We start from the raw sequence: 17,458 nt of genomic DNA, 5'->3' as shown, positions 1-17,458 counted from the left end.
GTTTCTAATGTTCTTCAGTAACAATTAATTTTCAGTAGTAAGCTCCTTGCTTTTACTGACCTGTTTAAAGATAATCAACAATTTAGTAAGAAATTTTAATTTTTAAATGACTATATCTAAATGTACTCAAGTAGATTTACATCTACTATAAATGTATGGAGCTCAACTGAAATAAAAAATATTTGAGGTGCCAAAATTGTCAACCTTGGGATCAGATCAGTTTAGGGATGTCAATTTTAGGTGCAATTCAAAGGTTCAGTTCCCATTTTCTTTTACAAAAGCGTATACTATCAGTTTAACAAACCATGATATTTTAGGTGATAGCTGCGATTCTGAAGCTTCAGAAAATTATTTTAGAACTCACAATTATTTAACAGTATGGCCATAATATTGGAAGGTAGAAAAAAAGTTATCTTAACGTGACAACAATAGGGATACTTTTGTGAGGCTTGAAACACTTTTTAATTTTTACATTAAGGGCTGATTCGCATCACACTTTGCGCAGGCTTTGGACCGTGAAAATTATAAATGACCATCTACCATTCTGGCGTGTGTAAAATCAGCCTAAACACGCTGAACTAATGTACGCTCTGTTCACAATTACAACTTAATATTAGCTCCGATAATGCTGCTTCAGTGTTTTAATAATTTTATCTCAGTAATCTGCGAGGACTCAGTGGTCTTCATAGTTTTTAATACATTATTTTTAACGTATTTTAGTCCAGTTTCTGAATATAGGCAATGGCTTTCTAGCAAGGCCTAATGTTGCCAGTCTCTTCATAATTCTTTACGATTCTCTCTATCCTGTCGTCCAGCTTCAAGTACTTCTTCTTCTTCTTCTTCCCTCTTACCTTCAAGATTCATTTCCAATTTCATGTACATGCAGTTCGTGAGCTCTGCTTCCTCTTTCAAGCACTCCACAAACTAGTTGATTCTACGGTGAGGGTTTCCAATAATACTATTTATTTTGTTGTGCCACCCTTCAACAGCATTCGTCGTTCGGTGACTTTTTCCGTTAACAGTCCCACATTTCTATTGCGATATCCTCATTCTCTAGCCAGTTATCCACAAAGTAGTCAAAAAATTGAGAGAACCTTCTGTTATCAGGAGCTTCTGCGTGAAACTCAATGCATCCTTTGCTTACGTCCTCCCGTTTTACAACTGCCAGCGCTGCACACATGCTGACGTGAAGTCTTAAATCCTCGTTCAGGCGGTACTCCTCAGACCGAGAACTCGAATTCTTCTCCATAAACTCTTCTTCATATGGAAATAGAATCCATTTATTTCAGTTGTGGGAAAAACTTACGAATGGCCGATATCGCAACTGCCTCAAAGTCCACCTTTACTTGTTTAGGACGCCACTCAGAGACTGGAACATATGTGAGGCGAACATATGTGTCTTTCTTCTTATTAGGGAGGAGTGCAAATACAGTAGGAAGAATGTTTGTTTATTTAATCGGGCAGTAGAAAACTACTGCCATCTCCCATTTTTAATAGATCTTCATGAAGATCAGTTTCATAAGAGTTCTTAGGCTCTTGTTGGTTCTCACGCTCTTGACTCCATCGACGACGCATGGTTCTCTTCATAGAATCTGAATTAGGCATCACTGTAACAAAGTCATAAACTTTGTTACGTAGATTTCCCATTTCATCCGCGTATATCTCAGATAACTGTGTAGTTTCTTCTCGAGACCTTCTCTTCGCTCTTTCCACTTGCTTTCTCGTCAGGCGGTCCACAGAGACGTTCTAATATGTTCAACACTTCTCTGTTCCTCGAAAGCAGCTTTCCCTTGCAGTGATCCGCTTTTCGGCGTAAGCACATCCATGTAACAACACCTTCTTTAGATTCCCTCTGTTTAAGATGCGCGTAGCCTTTCTAATGAGCAGGAAGCCTGCCCTTGTTCGTTGTAATAACTTCCATACTGATGGTCACGTTAGGAACTTCGAAAGCAAACTGGGCGGGCGGGTGAGGAGGAGGAGGTGGAGACAAGGGACCCGACCCTTCGGAGCAGGTAAAACCGTGGCAAATGTCCGGCGTGGCAACTGTCCGGACACCCTGTAAAACAGGAGTGGCCACGGTTCGGCTTTGGGCCATACCGGGGCCCGAGGGTCGAAAGTGGTCAGCCTCGCTTCACGTTTCCCCCACCGCCACGCTCGCTGTCTATGAGCGGTCGGGGGAAGAGGGGAAAACAGCGAACGCGACGCATTTAAATGGCTATACAGTCGTACTGCATACGACTCATTTTATATTTCACGTTTTTCAGCAGCATAGATCCCAAACGAAATAAGTTTTCAGTATTAATTATATTCGGCGAGTTGAATAAACAATATTTTTATCTGGTACAAACTGCTAACATATGGACAGACGCAGACAATTTCACTGAGTTTGTCATTCAAGTTCCCACGTAATCGCAACTTATTTAGTTTCATATCGAAAAACAGCTCTTTCACACAACTATGCCGATCGAAATATTGTAGCACTTTTGCAACCTCATTGTGGGGACTGAAAATCTACCTGAGGAGCCCTGGACGGGTTCAACGTAAAACGATTTGTAATTAAAACTACAATTACCTTGCAGGTCAGTCAGTTACATCTGCGCATGCACAGGGGGCGCTTTCAACTGAAACAGCAAACGGTCTCGAAAAAAAATTGAAAACATATGTAAGATAGACAGTGTCCTCAAAACCTTTATAAAGCTACCGTTGTAACTCTTGCAAGGCAATAATGAACTCTTGAAACATCGCGCTTTCTTATGCCAGTGAACTGGATTGTCTTTGTCACATTTTCTTTCTAAATGCATTTCTATCGAATCGAAAGAAATTATCATGCCTTGTATTACTATGGCCAGTGTGCGGCCAAGTCCACATAAAATGCGAAGTGTGCTATCCATTCTGGATCTTCTAATTATCGTTCCCAAACTCTTTTTTTCCCTTCATACATTCAGCAATGGCGAGATTTAAATCGAAAAAACGTTCCAGTTGTGCCCGTTGACTTAACCAATGTATTTTGCAGTAATATATGAAGTCTCCATAATCCTCGTTCATGTCCCATCAGTTTCTTAAAGTGCTCCATGCCTGCAAATTTAGCACAAAGTGCTTTTTGATGTACAGAACAGTGCATCCCATCTGTCGATCGTTCGAATTTTTTGCTCTTCCAGTGTCATTTAAATTCTTTCTGCACGGTACTATAATGCCGTTTCGTAGTATATAACAAGTACCTGTCGCTTCTCCCTCTCTTCCGTTTTTCCCATTCATTTTAAAGGATTATGACGACATGTCGCTAGACTGCCTCATTTTGTGTAGACAGCCACTGGATCTGTGAACATCCTTCATACCACGAACAAATAGCAAAGGGTAAACAGTGCTGACATCACGATTCTGACGAGGATTGTGCCGACCTCAAAGTGCCGGTACTTCCGTGAAGGACCAAGCAAAGCCGTGTGACGGGCCGGCTCTTAGCCCGCCCGCGGCCCGCACTTGCTGGACGCGTGAAGTTTGGCACGTCGTGGCCGGCCCTCCTGTAAACGAGTTTTGCCAGATATAATTGACATTTTATAAAGTCTTTGACAGTGTACTGGGCTAATTATATCATGTGTCTCATAAAAGTTGGAATGTGGTGCTAGCTTTTTTTAAAAAGATCTGTGAAAGAACTTACTGTAATATGGGTCTAAATGACAGAATGTGCACAGCTTGCCGCCACGGCGGTTTTAAATTTTGCCGGTTGCTTTTGCGGACGGCACGGCAGTCCCTTTCACTTTATTCCCTCCCATCTCTCAGCACAGTCGCCTTCCATAGGTTTGTCATTAAAAAAAAAAGGAGAAACAGAATACAGTGGTGTCATCCAATTAATTTTTAAGGTACAAAGACAGTGCGTTTCACGTCCAGTTGAAAGAGCTGGTAGCGATCCAGAGAAATTATTTCAGCACCTACGAATGAGTAAGGTGTACCAACATTTTATGAACTGCATGGACGACTGAAGATTTCTTATTTCTGTCACGGAAGACGAGCCTTTTGGACTGCAGAGACTCCTCTTTGACTATATCGAGGGACTGTGTTGATAGTTACAAAGAGAATGTTTAGTTACCGTTTTTCCAGAGACTGAAGATTAGAACTCGCACCAAAATCTCGGGCCCATGCGCAGAAACACATCGTCCTGCTGCTCTGTGCGTTTTGTCAGTATGAATGAAACACTCTTCCCGCCTCAGCGTGGCAGTTTCACGATGCGTCGCACTGCTAGAACGACAGCAGAGCACACTGGATATTCTGCAGTCGTTCTCACACGACGTTACAGAAAATATTCTTTAAAAGTGTTTGATTCATTCACATCTTGTAGTTTCATTCGTCAGTTTCAAGGTGAACTGTATATAGTTTCGTTAATGATAATAGTTAATATATTTCCAGATTAAGTAATCAATCACACAAAATTAGAATTGTTTACCATGAAAAATATGAGTCGCTACGAGTTTACGTTTGGTGCATGTTAGATCATACATTGCTTCATACGAAATGACGCTGACACGTTTAATTTTTCCTTAAACTTAGCGAGAGATCTATATCTGTCTACAGTTTCGAGAAAATGGGTTGTATGAACCGAACTCACTTCTGCAGCCACGCACAAACGGTATACTGAAAATTAAATGTTCATATCATCCCTCGTATCTCATAAACGGTTTGAGGTATCAAGAAATTTTTGGCAAATGATAGCAGATAAAGAAGAAGCTATTTTGCCATGAGGCTAACACCACACTGTATAGGAAACAACAGATTTTTTTCCAGTGGGAAAATCTAATATTTTAAGGGCCATTGGAAGCTGGCGAAACAAGAATTAGTGAGAGTTTGAAACGATACGGTGAAAAAATTACGCTTTTATTCTTATGCTAATAATGAGCTTTTCATAGGCCGTTGACCTGTTAAAATCTGCTGTTTTGACAAAAGAAGCTTAATTTAACATGGCAAAAAGAGAATTGTAAATACAGGGCTATTCAAAAAGAAGAAACATATTTCAAACATTATTGCTTCCAAACTATAAAAGATAGAAACATAATTCCAACGTTCCTGGAAAGAGAAAAGTTCGAATTTTTATGCATTCGATGCGAGCACCATGTGTTACACGACAAATATCAAAATGGTGGCTCATTTCCTGCCACAAACGAAGCAGGTAACCTCTCGTTATCGAATTCACAGCTATGTCGCAGAAAAGTGTCAGACATAAAGGGAGGGGAGGGGGAGGGGGGGAGCGGGAGCGGCGGCCTCGGCGGCTTCTTCTACGTGATTCCAGGACGTTGGAGTGAAAGAGGACGAGCAGAAGATGAACTACATCGCTGGTGGCTTCCCAGGTCTCCAGACCACACACCTTATGACTTTTATCTGTGGCGGCAGCGTAAAATACCTCTTTTTTCATCTCCCCCCACCTCTCTCATAACCCCCCCCCTCTCTCATAACCCCCCCCCTCACCCATCCATGTGTGACACTCTTGAACTAAATGGAAAGAAAAAAAAAGTAACTTAGTTACAAACTGCAGCCTGCACATACTTTATTCAACACATGTACACGTCACTACAGACATTCGGATTTAGGTTATGATATGTTCGATATGCTTGCCTGTCTTTAATAAAGCCCCACAAAAGTAGTCGCATGTGTTCAAATCCGGAGAATATGGCAGCCAATGGCGGCCCATGCCAGTGGCTTCTGGATACCCCAGAGCCAGAATGCGATCCACAAAGTGCTCCTTTAGGACATCAAACACTCTCTTGCTTCGATTGGGTCGAGATGCGTCTTGCATAAACCACATCTTGTCGAAATCAGGGTCACTTTGGATAATGGGGATGAAATCATCTTCCAAGACCTTCACGTGCCGTTCGGTAGTCACTGTACCATCAAGGAATATCGTACCGATTATTCCGTGACTGGACATTATATACCACACAGTCACCCGTTGAGGGTGAAGAGACTTCTCGATCGCGAAATGCGGATTTGCATACCCCCAAATGCGCCAATTTTGCTTATAGAGGAATCAATTCAAATGAAAGTGGGCTTCGCTAAACCAAACCACACAATGTGCATACTAATTCCCGTCATGCCCCGCGGTAAAACGTGCAGTTTGAGCGTCCTAACGCAAACTGTTCAGAAGTTATGACTCTTTTATTTCATATAGTTCAATAATCATCATCTTGTACATACACGTACATTGTGACAAATTCCCGGTTAGGAATTGCGTTTTGTTGAAATAAGACGTGGTGTTGTATTTTATTCGTCTTGGATGATACACGTTTTGAAAGGGGCTACGCTCTCGAGCAGGCTGTAGCAGTTTTACAGAAGTGATAGTGAATCAATTTTTGGAAATGAGGGTGAGAGTGATGCTGGGGTAGATATTATGCAGGAAGATATACACGTCCTAGATGAAGTGGATGTAAGTGAATGTCAAGATGATGATAGTGTTATTCAGGAAACTTGTGCGCCTATTCTTGTATCCAGAAGTAGGCAGATAATATACGTAAAATATAAACTTTCATGGTCGGAATTGTCACAATTAATAAAATATACCGGGCTATTATGCCGTGGTCTAAAGGATTTCACTTCAAAACGCGACGTTTTGTGCCCATCTGCGGAGAACGTTTTCAAGGGGGATCGTAAATCAGTAAATTAAATGGCGTAGTAATACAGTCGGAGGACATATTAATTAGTTCTGATGTGGTGTCGCTATTTACTATGGTTCCATTGTTGCACAAGCTGAATCGGATTTTTCCTCCTGATGTTGCGGTACTGTTTAAGTATTGCCTCACAGCCACGCATTTCAAATGGAACGAAGAGTTCTATGAACAGACGTATGGTGTCGCTATGGGAAGCCCCTTAAGCCCGGTTATAGCGAACTTCTTTAAGGAAGAATTCGAGAAGCAAGCATTGGAAACGGTGAACAAGAAACGGAATATTTGGTTCCGTTACGTGGATGATAAGTCTGTTTTGTGGCGGTATGGCAGGGTGGAACTGAATCGTTTTCTCAAACATCTGAACGGGATCAATCCGAAGATTCAGTTTACGGAGGAGGAGGCAGGCGGTAGATTAAATTATCTTGGTGTACTAGCTTTCAAGAAAGATTATGGTAGCTTGGGCCACGCAGTGTACCGAAAACCCACGCACACGGAGTTACCTACACCGGGATTCGAACCACCACCCACAACAAACGCGAGGCGTCATAAAAACGTTGGCGGATAGAGCAAGGAAAATCTGTGAACCAGAGCTGCTTGACGCAGAATTAAAACATCTCACCACTGCGTTGCTTAAGAATGGTTATTCGTACGGTGAGGAGAAAAGGGCGTTAAGACCACCGCGTAGAAATCATAGTGATGCTCTAGCGTCGGTGAAATCGAAAGTTTTCGTACCATTCGTTAAGGACGTGACTGACCGCATAGGAAAAACGTTGAGCAAGTGGAACATTGCGGTAATTTACATACTCGCATGGAAGATAAAAAATCATCTGAAATCGACCAAGGATGCTCTCCAAATCCTGGAAAAAGCTGGCATTTAAGGAATTCCGTGTAGTTGTGGGGAGGTGTAAGTGGGTACTACAAAAAGAACTGTAAAAAAACTACCCGAAGAGCACAAGGGCAATTGGAGAAGAGGGCAGATTGATACATCAGCTGTTGCGGAACATACTTTACAGTCAGGAGACGACCACATCCAGTTTGACCGGACTCAAGTACTGGCAGCCACAAACGGACACCACGGGAGGGGAGGCTGTTCAGCGAGGTCATAGAGACTTGTGAAACACCACAGCAATTTTAGTGGGCAGTAGGACGTGGAATTGGATGCAATTTGGATTCCGGTGCTGAAGATGATTTGTACCAACCAGTCTTCCACCATAGGACGATAGTAACAGCGGACGACGGCAGTCGACAACGGCCAGTTGCGCTCACGCATCCAAGACATATGACGTCCCGCCCCTGCGCGGAAGCGGAATTTTGCTGTAGTCATAGCGAGCCAGGGTGTGAATCGGACATTCAACAAAACTACGATGCTCCATGAAAACGTTCCCTGCATATGGGGGCGAAACGTCGGGTTTTGAAGTGAAATCCCTCAGACCACGACATAATAGCCCAGAATATTTTATTAATTGTAAATAACGTGTGACTAGTACCACCTGATGGTGCGCAAGCAGATTTCAAGGAATGTAATATGTGAAACTGCACGTATTCCACGTCGCCTTAGACTACTATTACATTCAAGGGCAGACTGTCTGACATCACATACAGTGTGTAATCGTAATGCATACCAATAATCGAGCAGACGGCACTCACATCTTGAACGCTGGATTGAACTTAACCCTTCAGCACTGCAGGCATTCTTTCGTTAAGAGTGTTGTGTAATAAGTGTTCATCATACGACGTGGAGAATGAGTGGAAGTTTATTTCTAAAACAGTTCCTTGTAAGTGATACTACACAATACATTAATTAATTACAATATTGTTACAAAGTGAGTGGCATATAAATATTCTGTGTTAATATACTTTTTGGAACTAAATAATATATATGTTTTCAAATATCCAACATAGCTGTTACATAATGACAACTTATATGAAACTTACAGCACGCAACAATGGAGTTGAAATCACAACATTGTGCATCGGGCTCTCAATAAATCAGTGTAATTTTTATGAAAATATTTTACATTTTGCTAGTATCATTTTGGGATCAAAAAAGACCCCAGACATGTTTTTCCAGAGCCGATGCCATGCGAGGGTTAACAGCAGTTTTCGTTTATCTTCAAGACGTCAGCGGCAAATTTGATACTTGAGCCCAACAAATCAAAAACCAATTTATTGGAACGGCATCAGACTGTGTATGCAGCAGCCACAATATCAGGAACGCTCACAAAAGATGCCTATCACCAGGTATTGGACAAACTTGTAAAACTTCACGTAAAAATATAGCCGCTTCTATACAGTATTAACTCGTGGCGTGGGCAAAGGTCCGTCCTTACATGATCGATTGTTTATTCGATAACATCGGAATACCAACTTGCTCATTAAAAGTAATTCCGCCAAAGTGTACGCCGTTCTGTCAACGCTGCGACGTATGCTAATACTGACAGATGAATAATTACATTCGCAGATTACAGAAGTGTGCTATTCTCAACGCACAACAAAGAGACATCACAAGTAGAAGCGATGCAGTTAAGGTACACACCTTCCTCCGTTATCTATTGCACGCCCCAGTGTCGAGAAAATGTTTCGATATACATGTTCTGCCGCGAAATTATCGCCAGATTGCAAGACATTTAGCAATTTCAACGATGTTCCTTTTCCTAAAGATAGTTACACTAAAAATTGTGACTTGCTTAGGCGGTTATGTGGCTTCGTACGTTGTTCCGAATTTGAATGCATTGAATATTTTTATGATCATTATCACCCCGGGGAATGCACTGGCTCTCTTGAAGTATAAAATAACTGAAATACGAGAATGTATTTCATTTTCAGTTACGTTACTTGTATAAGTGATGAAGAATCTATTTTTATTTTATTTGTCAATAATTCCATCGCATTTCACGATGTCACAAAAATATTGAATTCATATAAGATTATGTGAATAATGGGGGCGAAAATTTGAAACAGTGCGCTTAGTGACTGTCCTATGACTCACTTGGCTTTACACCGTGCGACCAGACTGATGAAGTGGCGTCGAAACGAAGCCAAAATAGATGTACATTTTCACCATTCATTCACATGCGAAGTTTCGACAGTGTCGGTGACCTATGGTGAGTTCCCCTTGTCAGATAGCTACTTTATCGATAACAGGCAGCTAGACAGGTACATGGAAGAATTTTAGCAAATAATGTGTGAAACATAATGCTGCATTACTTGTTGACTTCTTTGGGTCTCCAAACTTGTAGTTTTGTGATACATATGAAACATAGCTTTTTCGAAGGATTGTTATTACTCCATTCAGTGTAAACATATTTTTGAAAAGAGTAGAATAATGAGTCACGTACCATATTCATTTTTTCCCTTGCCGTTCGTTTCGTGAAATACCCAGCCAGATCCTTTACATACATCGATCTACGCATTTTTGTGTGTTCTCTGTCCTCTTAAATCTTATCCTAGTAATCATCTAGAGCAGTGGTCGTTAAACTTTTTGCTCAAGGGCCAAAACTAACAATATGATGTGGCACCTCGGGCCGCAGATTTCTAGGTCTTTTTATTAACTGGCAAACCACATAAATGGTGTGTTATGAATCTCCAATAGACTAGCTATAGTAAAGAAGCGAGAGGTTTACCACTGACTTTCTAGCACTTACCGTTAAAGTCGATACCATTCGGACCACTATGTGTAGAATGTTCTGTTTCAGGCTGTTGCCATCCTCAATGATCCGTAAATTGTAACACTGTAATTGCCCGACGAATTGTTGCTGCGTTGTCTTTGTGAACAGATGGTTAATAACAGCAAATTGACCTATACTTAAATGTATTATGTTACATGAGACAACTGTTTTCTACATGTTTTGAGTCATTTTTCTTCAACTCACGTGACTGAACTGCAACAGGCTTAATTTTATTTCATACTAGATGAGGTACCTGGCATTGGCTATACATGTATTTATTCCAATCTTATGCTATTCTGTCTTTTCCTTCCCTCACTCTCTGTCCTCCATCTCGACTTTCCCCTCACTCACCATCTCTTCACCCCTTTATCTGTCCATTTCGCACTCCCCCTCTATGTGACCATGTCGTCCTCCCCCTTCTCACTCCGCATTACCATCCCACGCCCCAATAAGACGTTGCCTTTGCTTACCCTAGAATATTTCTTTACACATTGAAAATATGTGTATCAATGTGGTTGAAATCGATCCGAGGGCTTAGGAGCAGAAGTGGAGGATAAAAACACACACACACACACGCACACAATTTTAAGAGCTAATTATTTCTTTTAACAAATGTGTACCGCATATGACCATCTCTATAATGCGTATTCATGAATCCGACGCACTTTCATTTAAGATTGATACAACAGCAGATAGAGGCACGCGCACCCATTTGTCAGCACTGAGAAACAAACAAGAAAACATTTCTATTATTATGTCCCCTCCCACCGCAACAAGAAATCTATCTGCTCCTGTACCAAGTGGCACCTGTAAAGGTTTCATCTGACGAAGGAGACAGGTACAGCCGATCAGCAAACCATTTATTCTTTACCAGATTTGGAGAGACATCATTTATCTTTCTTCAGAAACTATAAACATTAGCACCTGTTGAAATAGTACTTTCGTAAACAAACCACTCGCAACTGTTGGATGTATGTGACTCCTTCGCCAAATAACATTGCTGTGCAGTTGCTGACAACAATAAGCCACGTTTGACACTGAAATTCTGCAATACAGGGAAAAAGATTTTTAAATACTCGTCCGCCGACTTGACTACTATTAGATTATGAGGGATGTATTCGTAGGAGACATACGAGTAATTGTCACCTTGTCAGCAATTACATTTTTAGTCGGTCTTCAGAGGAGTCGAGTGCTGAGACCGATTGGAATAATCGCTGTGGTAGCATGAGTCAATGATGACATGTGCCATTCACAGACTTTCACAGAATTACTGTCACCATGTTTACAAGTGTTGAAAACTGCATAAAATGCTGCTGATCAAATTTCAATAAACTGGAAAAAGCATACAGTGCATCTGACTAATTCATTCCAGTTTAATTATCTCTCTGAAAATAAAATTCACATGACTTGCATAATCTTACAATAAACATGTAGCTAGGCAGGAGCATGTGAAGGATGAGAGGAAGAGAGGGAATCATTAGTAATTTTGAACCACTACCAAAAACAAATCTGGGATCAGTGTATGTTGTTCCTGAAATTTATTTCAAAGTACTTTCATGCAAGATGTGATAGATGTATTATTAAAATATTATATTAATTATTCAAATGGCCATAAAAACTTTATTATAAGTGCATTAATCTCAAACTTCCAAAAAATGTAGAAATAAATAAGAAAAGGACAGATGCACTGCACATGCATCAGGCTATATAAGAAAGTTACAGGTCTCTTATTGAATGTGGTTTTTATTCATTATAACTGCAAAACAAACGTAAATACAAATATATAATTTTTCATTAATGTGACTTGTGATGTTGAACTTCTTTGGCTATGTCGTCTATATCGGCGTCGCTTGGGCTGCATGCAAGCCTCATTGCGTCTTCTAAATGACTGGACGACCGATTACGATATTTATTTTTCAGGTACTTCAAAAATGAAGTACCTGAAAACAAAGCTTAACAAAGATAAGTTGAAGGAAATAGTGTTAAAATGAACTGTGCACAGTCTCGTAAATTTTTATAATTGTTAGCCACACATTTCCAAAATTCAGTGTACTATCGTGTTTCACGATGTTCTATAAACAGAGCTTTAAGCTGTGTGTCACTCTAAAGTTCGATTATTCCATTTAGCAAATTAGTTTAAGGAAATCCAAATTAACAGAATAATTTGGTATCATGTCCAAAATGCCAAGTGTTCTGTACGAGAATGAAACAGCTCCGAATATTTCTAACAACTGCAAATCTGTTTTTTATTTCTTCCAAATAGGCTTCCAAATATTTTTTTCTTGTTTTGGTAAATAGTTTCGGCGATAGTTAAGCCGGATATGAGCATAGCAACAGTTCGAAAATTAGACAGATCTTTTACTTAGAGTTCATTTATACATAATTGCAGCTTGGCTTCAAATGCAAATATTTTGTTAGTCATTTGCCCAATTACCTTGTTTGATCCTTGTAATTCCAATTTAAGTGTTTTGAATTTTTGTGTAATATCGGTCAAAAAAAGCTGTAAGTATCCACCATTTCTCATCAAGTTAAGGATAACTTTTGCCACTTCGTTGTAAGAATAAAATAATTTCAGTTTTCAAACTGACGTTCCAGCACTTTTCCTTTGCTTAGCCATCTGAAAGCAGTATGTAGGAGAACATCACTGTAACAAGCTTGCAATTCCTGCGGAGGTTCTTCAAATTTTCGGTGATTAAGTTCACGGGCACGAATGAAATTTATAACGCATATAACCGTTTGAATAACATTCTTCAATTTGGTATTTGATATTTGACATGCCAAACTTTCTTCATGCAGTAAGCAGTGAATGGAGAGTAAATTTGGCAAATTCCATTCCTTCTTAATCAGTGCTATCAAACCATTGTTGACGCCCGTCAATGACGGACAATCATCTGTACATACTGATATCCATTTGCTCATAGATAAGTTGTTTTTTTTCCGACTTCTTTAATTGGATCCACAAAATCAAATTCTTTTGCCGGCCGGTGTGGCCGTGCGGTCTAGGCGCTTCAGTCTGGAACCGCGTAACCGCTCCGGTCGCAGGTTCGAATCCTGCCTCGGGCATGGATGTGTGTGATGTCCTTAGGTTAGTTAGGTTTAATTAGTTCTAAGTTCTAGGGGACTTATGACCTAAGATGTTGAGTCCCATAGTGCTCAGAGCCATTTGAACCATTTTTTTTGTGTAGTAACGCACAAATAATGAAAACTGAGCCATCGAAGCTAAATCTGTACTGGAATCACATGCAAGGCTGAAGTATTTGTATAGTTTGACTTTGTTAATTACTGCCTCAAACATATATTTTGAAATATCTTCTATAAGACATAGACAGGTAGATTCTGAAAGTGTGAGCTTATTTATTTCAGCTGATATTTGTTTACTGTTGGAGAAATTTTGAAACAAAGTTTCAGAAACAGTCATCATACATTGCTTCACTATTTCATCAGTGAAAGCTTTCGTATTTTTTTGCCAGAATATTACATACTTGGTATGATGCTCCTGTCACAGCCTCACATTGCCCAACTTTTGTTGACGACGAATGGTAGATTTTAGATGAGCAATTTTTTCCTTTCTTTCATTTGAATTCAAAGGAAAAGCTACTATAAATGAATTGTGTTTACTTGTGTAGTGGCGAAATAAATTGTATCTCCTCAGTCCCACAATCGTATCCCGGCATATTAAGCAAGCAGCAGTACCTTCTTTGTGTCCACTTAAAAGACAAAACCCTTCTTCCCATATTTATTGGACACTTCTTTTCTCTTCACGTATTTTCCTCTTAGTCATTGGTCTTGAGGGTACATCAGACATTATTTATTCCACTAATAATTATATCACCAAATATGAGCAAAAATAAACTCAATACGCGACCCACAATAGCTCAGGGGCACTGCAACTTAGTTCACGACTGACAGACTGACAAGACAAAGCTAACAATGAGGCGGCTGCAGGACAAACGAGCCGACAAACGAGCGGCCGTGGGCACAAGGCGCGTTTGACGTACATCTCACATTGTTGGCTAGCAGGCCGCTCACGCCTTTAGCGCTGCTGAACACCGGCAAGTGGCGCGTTAAATGAAAGTGGTGGATGGTTTTCAGTTACCTAATCACTTCCCCAACTTTAATCACAATTCTACGCAGTTTCTGTAAACAAAACACCGCTACGCCAGACAAGTAGATAACTAATGCTACCCGTGCGAAGCCGAGGAGGGTCGAGGGCAGCACGAAAACATGATCTGGGCCGCATGCGGCTCGCGGGCCGCAGTTTGACGACCACTGATTTAGAGGTTTGGCCCACGAAACTCACCATTCTTCCATTAAATTAATTAATCGCTCAGTGCCTGTGACCCAAGCCATGTTTAGACCTTGCGAGATCCCCTCGCTTCTAAACTGATACTGTTATTACTCAGCTTAGCCGCGAGTCCGAAGAGGGTGGTATATGTGACGCACAGTATAACTGGTCAGCATTTCCACCCGGAATTTGCGAATGTAAGTCGGACCTTCCTTGACCCGCCTTGGCGGGTCGTGTCGTCGGATTTCCTCATACCTGGGCGCGGTACAGCTCTCGTAAATGTCGTCCCGTCCAGATTCTTCATTGGCACTTTGGATGTGTCTGTCGGTGGAAGATAATTATCTGAAACTGCTGTCGATCAACTTTGGGGTATCTATTTATTCGAAATTAACATTCAGAATACCGTAATATCACTTCTATTCCTATTAGATCAATAATGAAACACTCGTGTCACAAACTACTTGTAACCGAGAGCATGACTACCATCGAACAAGACAGGAAGAGCTCTTAACGCCGACTGCCGACTTTGGCGCGCAGTCCATATCTCTTACTAGTTTCGTCACAGTTCGTGGATTTCCAATCAAGTTTGTACTTACTAAGATACGCATTTGTGAATGAACGGGTGTGAATTTTAACGAGGCAAAATTATGATAAATAGTTTTAAACACCCAGAGGCTCCTCCTAGTATTCATGCTGTCATAAGTGACTTTAATTATTAAATATAAATAAACAAAATCGGTGACTTTGGCGCCAAGATGGCGGTGCTTCCCGTCATGTATATTTCCCAGGCCGACGCTTGTTGCCGTGGTCCAGCGCCGAGCCCCACCCCACTAAGCGCGACATGTGGTCGCTTCGTCACCTAGCCAGCCAGCGTGGGAAATGCTCTCCGATTCATGGCCGGCTACGGACTACAGCATTTCCTAACTATCGTGAATACATCAATAAGAGACAATAATTTATTAAAACTGGTAAAAATGTCTTAGTCACGTAAGAGGCACCTTACAACCTACGAAAATAAGTTATGAAAACAAAAAGACGGCAAATAACATCAGAACGAATGCCGCGCTGTGCTTGAAAGACTGGAGGCGCCAGTGTTTACTAATCCCCTAACCACTATCCCATTGCGTCACCGTGCTAACGGCACAGCTGCCGTGTGTCGTTCGAACGGCAACGGTCCGTACCCCGTATATGTGAAAACCGCCATATGGCTTTTCGTGCCACGAGCGTGTACATTCTGCCGTGTCGATGGCTGCCCGACAAGTGTAAAATGTCCGTTCTCTGTGAAAGTCAGCGTGTAGCAAGGAGAACTGCCGCAGTCCCAACTGGTGAAGTGTCTCTTACTGGATCGTTCGTAATGTCAGCGATGGACAACTCCTCGAAGTGTTCTTAATCTGGTAGTAGACAGGTGTACGACGAGTACTCAACCTTGCGTGAATATCAGACTATACAGACGTGTCTAGACGACGACAATTCTACGTGGAGTGCAAAGCCGCCGCCCGAAGGGCCAACTCGCATCGTCGCCACAGGCTGTCGACCGCGGCTAACGCGGTTTCTAGCGTTTTGGGAAATGTGGCCCCCCTTCCCCCTACATTCACACACAATAGGCACAGACCCAAGACTGATTTCATTAATTGGGAAGAAACAGTCAGGTACGCGAATTATTTAAAAATATCTACAGCTGTTATGATAGTCAAAAGAACTGGGGCTTTTATACGAATATAACTGGATGAGCTATTGTACATTACTAATATTTGACGCAGAACCTAACATTCGTAAAACAGACGAATAAGTAACAAACATTAAATTAGTACTGAAGACTGAGAAACAAGAGAAACCACTCTTCACTTCCAAACAGAAGCAAGTAGTAAGACACTGAACTTTCTGCCAGCTGATTACTGATCTTTGGTTGGAAAGACGGATATCGTCATGTCGAATCCTCACCTTGAGACGTATTTCAGTAGGTTCACACCTTCAGTAGGCATAAGCAAAATACCTGTATGCTGTTCCGTTGTTAATGGGGCAACCCTCTTTACATTGGTTCAGTGCCAGTATTACTCACTCTCTACGATGCTGTCACCCCTTGGACCTGTGGCATACAACTGGAAAAAGCTTGCCTGCTAATAGGCTACTGGCTTCATATCTCGAATTTTCAAGGTCGACTCACATTGAACGCCATGGAACGGTACATCGGAACACTCCACAATGCGTTTCAAAAAGCGGCATTCACACAAACCGTCAGTGGAATGGAACATCGACGTCAAGGATGCACGGAAGAACGTTTTGTATTGCCTTTAACCCCGTGGCGCATAGTGTCCGCTACAGTGGACAGCTGTTAATGGTCGCTTCTTTGACGTTTTCAATCAGTCCTGAGGCTGCAAATGTACACAGTTCACTGCAGTAGGCACTCTCTACTGGTGTTGTGTCCTGCATGCATTTGCAGCCTCATGACTGATTGAAACCGCTAGAGCAGGGCTTCCCAACCTTTTCAGCTGGCGGACCCCTTCTTCAGTCGAAAATCCATGGCGGACCCCTAGTCAGTCAAGAGCACAGTAACTTTAAATTTCAGACCGAAGCCCATGGGAACTGAAAGCTTCTTAATGCAAGTGCCATGTTCCCAATGACCCCCCCCCCCCCCCCAGTCCCCAATAGTCTTTGGTTTAGAGATGAATGAAAACAACTTAAGGTCAAAAATCGACTTATGAAATACATAGTGCACTGACGAAGCCAAATTAACATTTAATGATGCCAGCGGCCGCATACGTGCCACCGAGCGCTGTGATTGGTCGACAAAGCTCGCTCCGCGCATGCGTAAAAGGTTTCTGCGCATTAGCGCCCTGAGCCGGCGCACAAAGCGACCC

General features: G+C 41.5%; 1 protein-coding gene across 2 annotated transcripts in view; it reads left to right on the top strand.

Moving 5' to 3' along the window:
* The window catches only part of LOC126236636 (glycerol kinase-like), a 280,730-nt gene that overhangs the window by 55,682 nt on the left and 207,590 nt on the right, over window positions 1-17,458 (top strand). The window lies entirely within an intron of this gene.

The sequence above is a fragment of the Schistocerca nitens genome, chromosome 2, assembly GCF_023898315.1.
Source record: "Schistocerca nitens isolate TAMUIC-IGC-003100 chromosome 2, iqSchNite1.1, whole genome shotgun sequence".
NCBI lineage: Eukaryota > Metazoa > Arthropoda > Insecta > Orthoptera > Acrididae > Schistocerca > Schistocerca nitens.
This window is presented reverse-complemented; position numbering and strand designations above follow the sequence as displayed.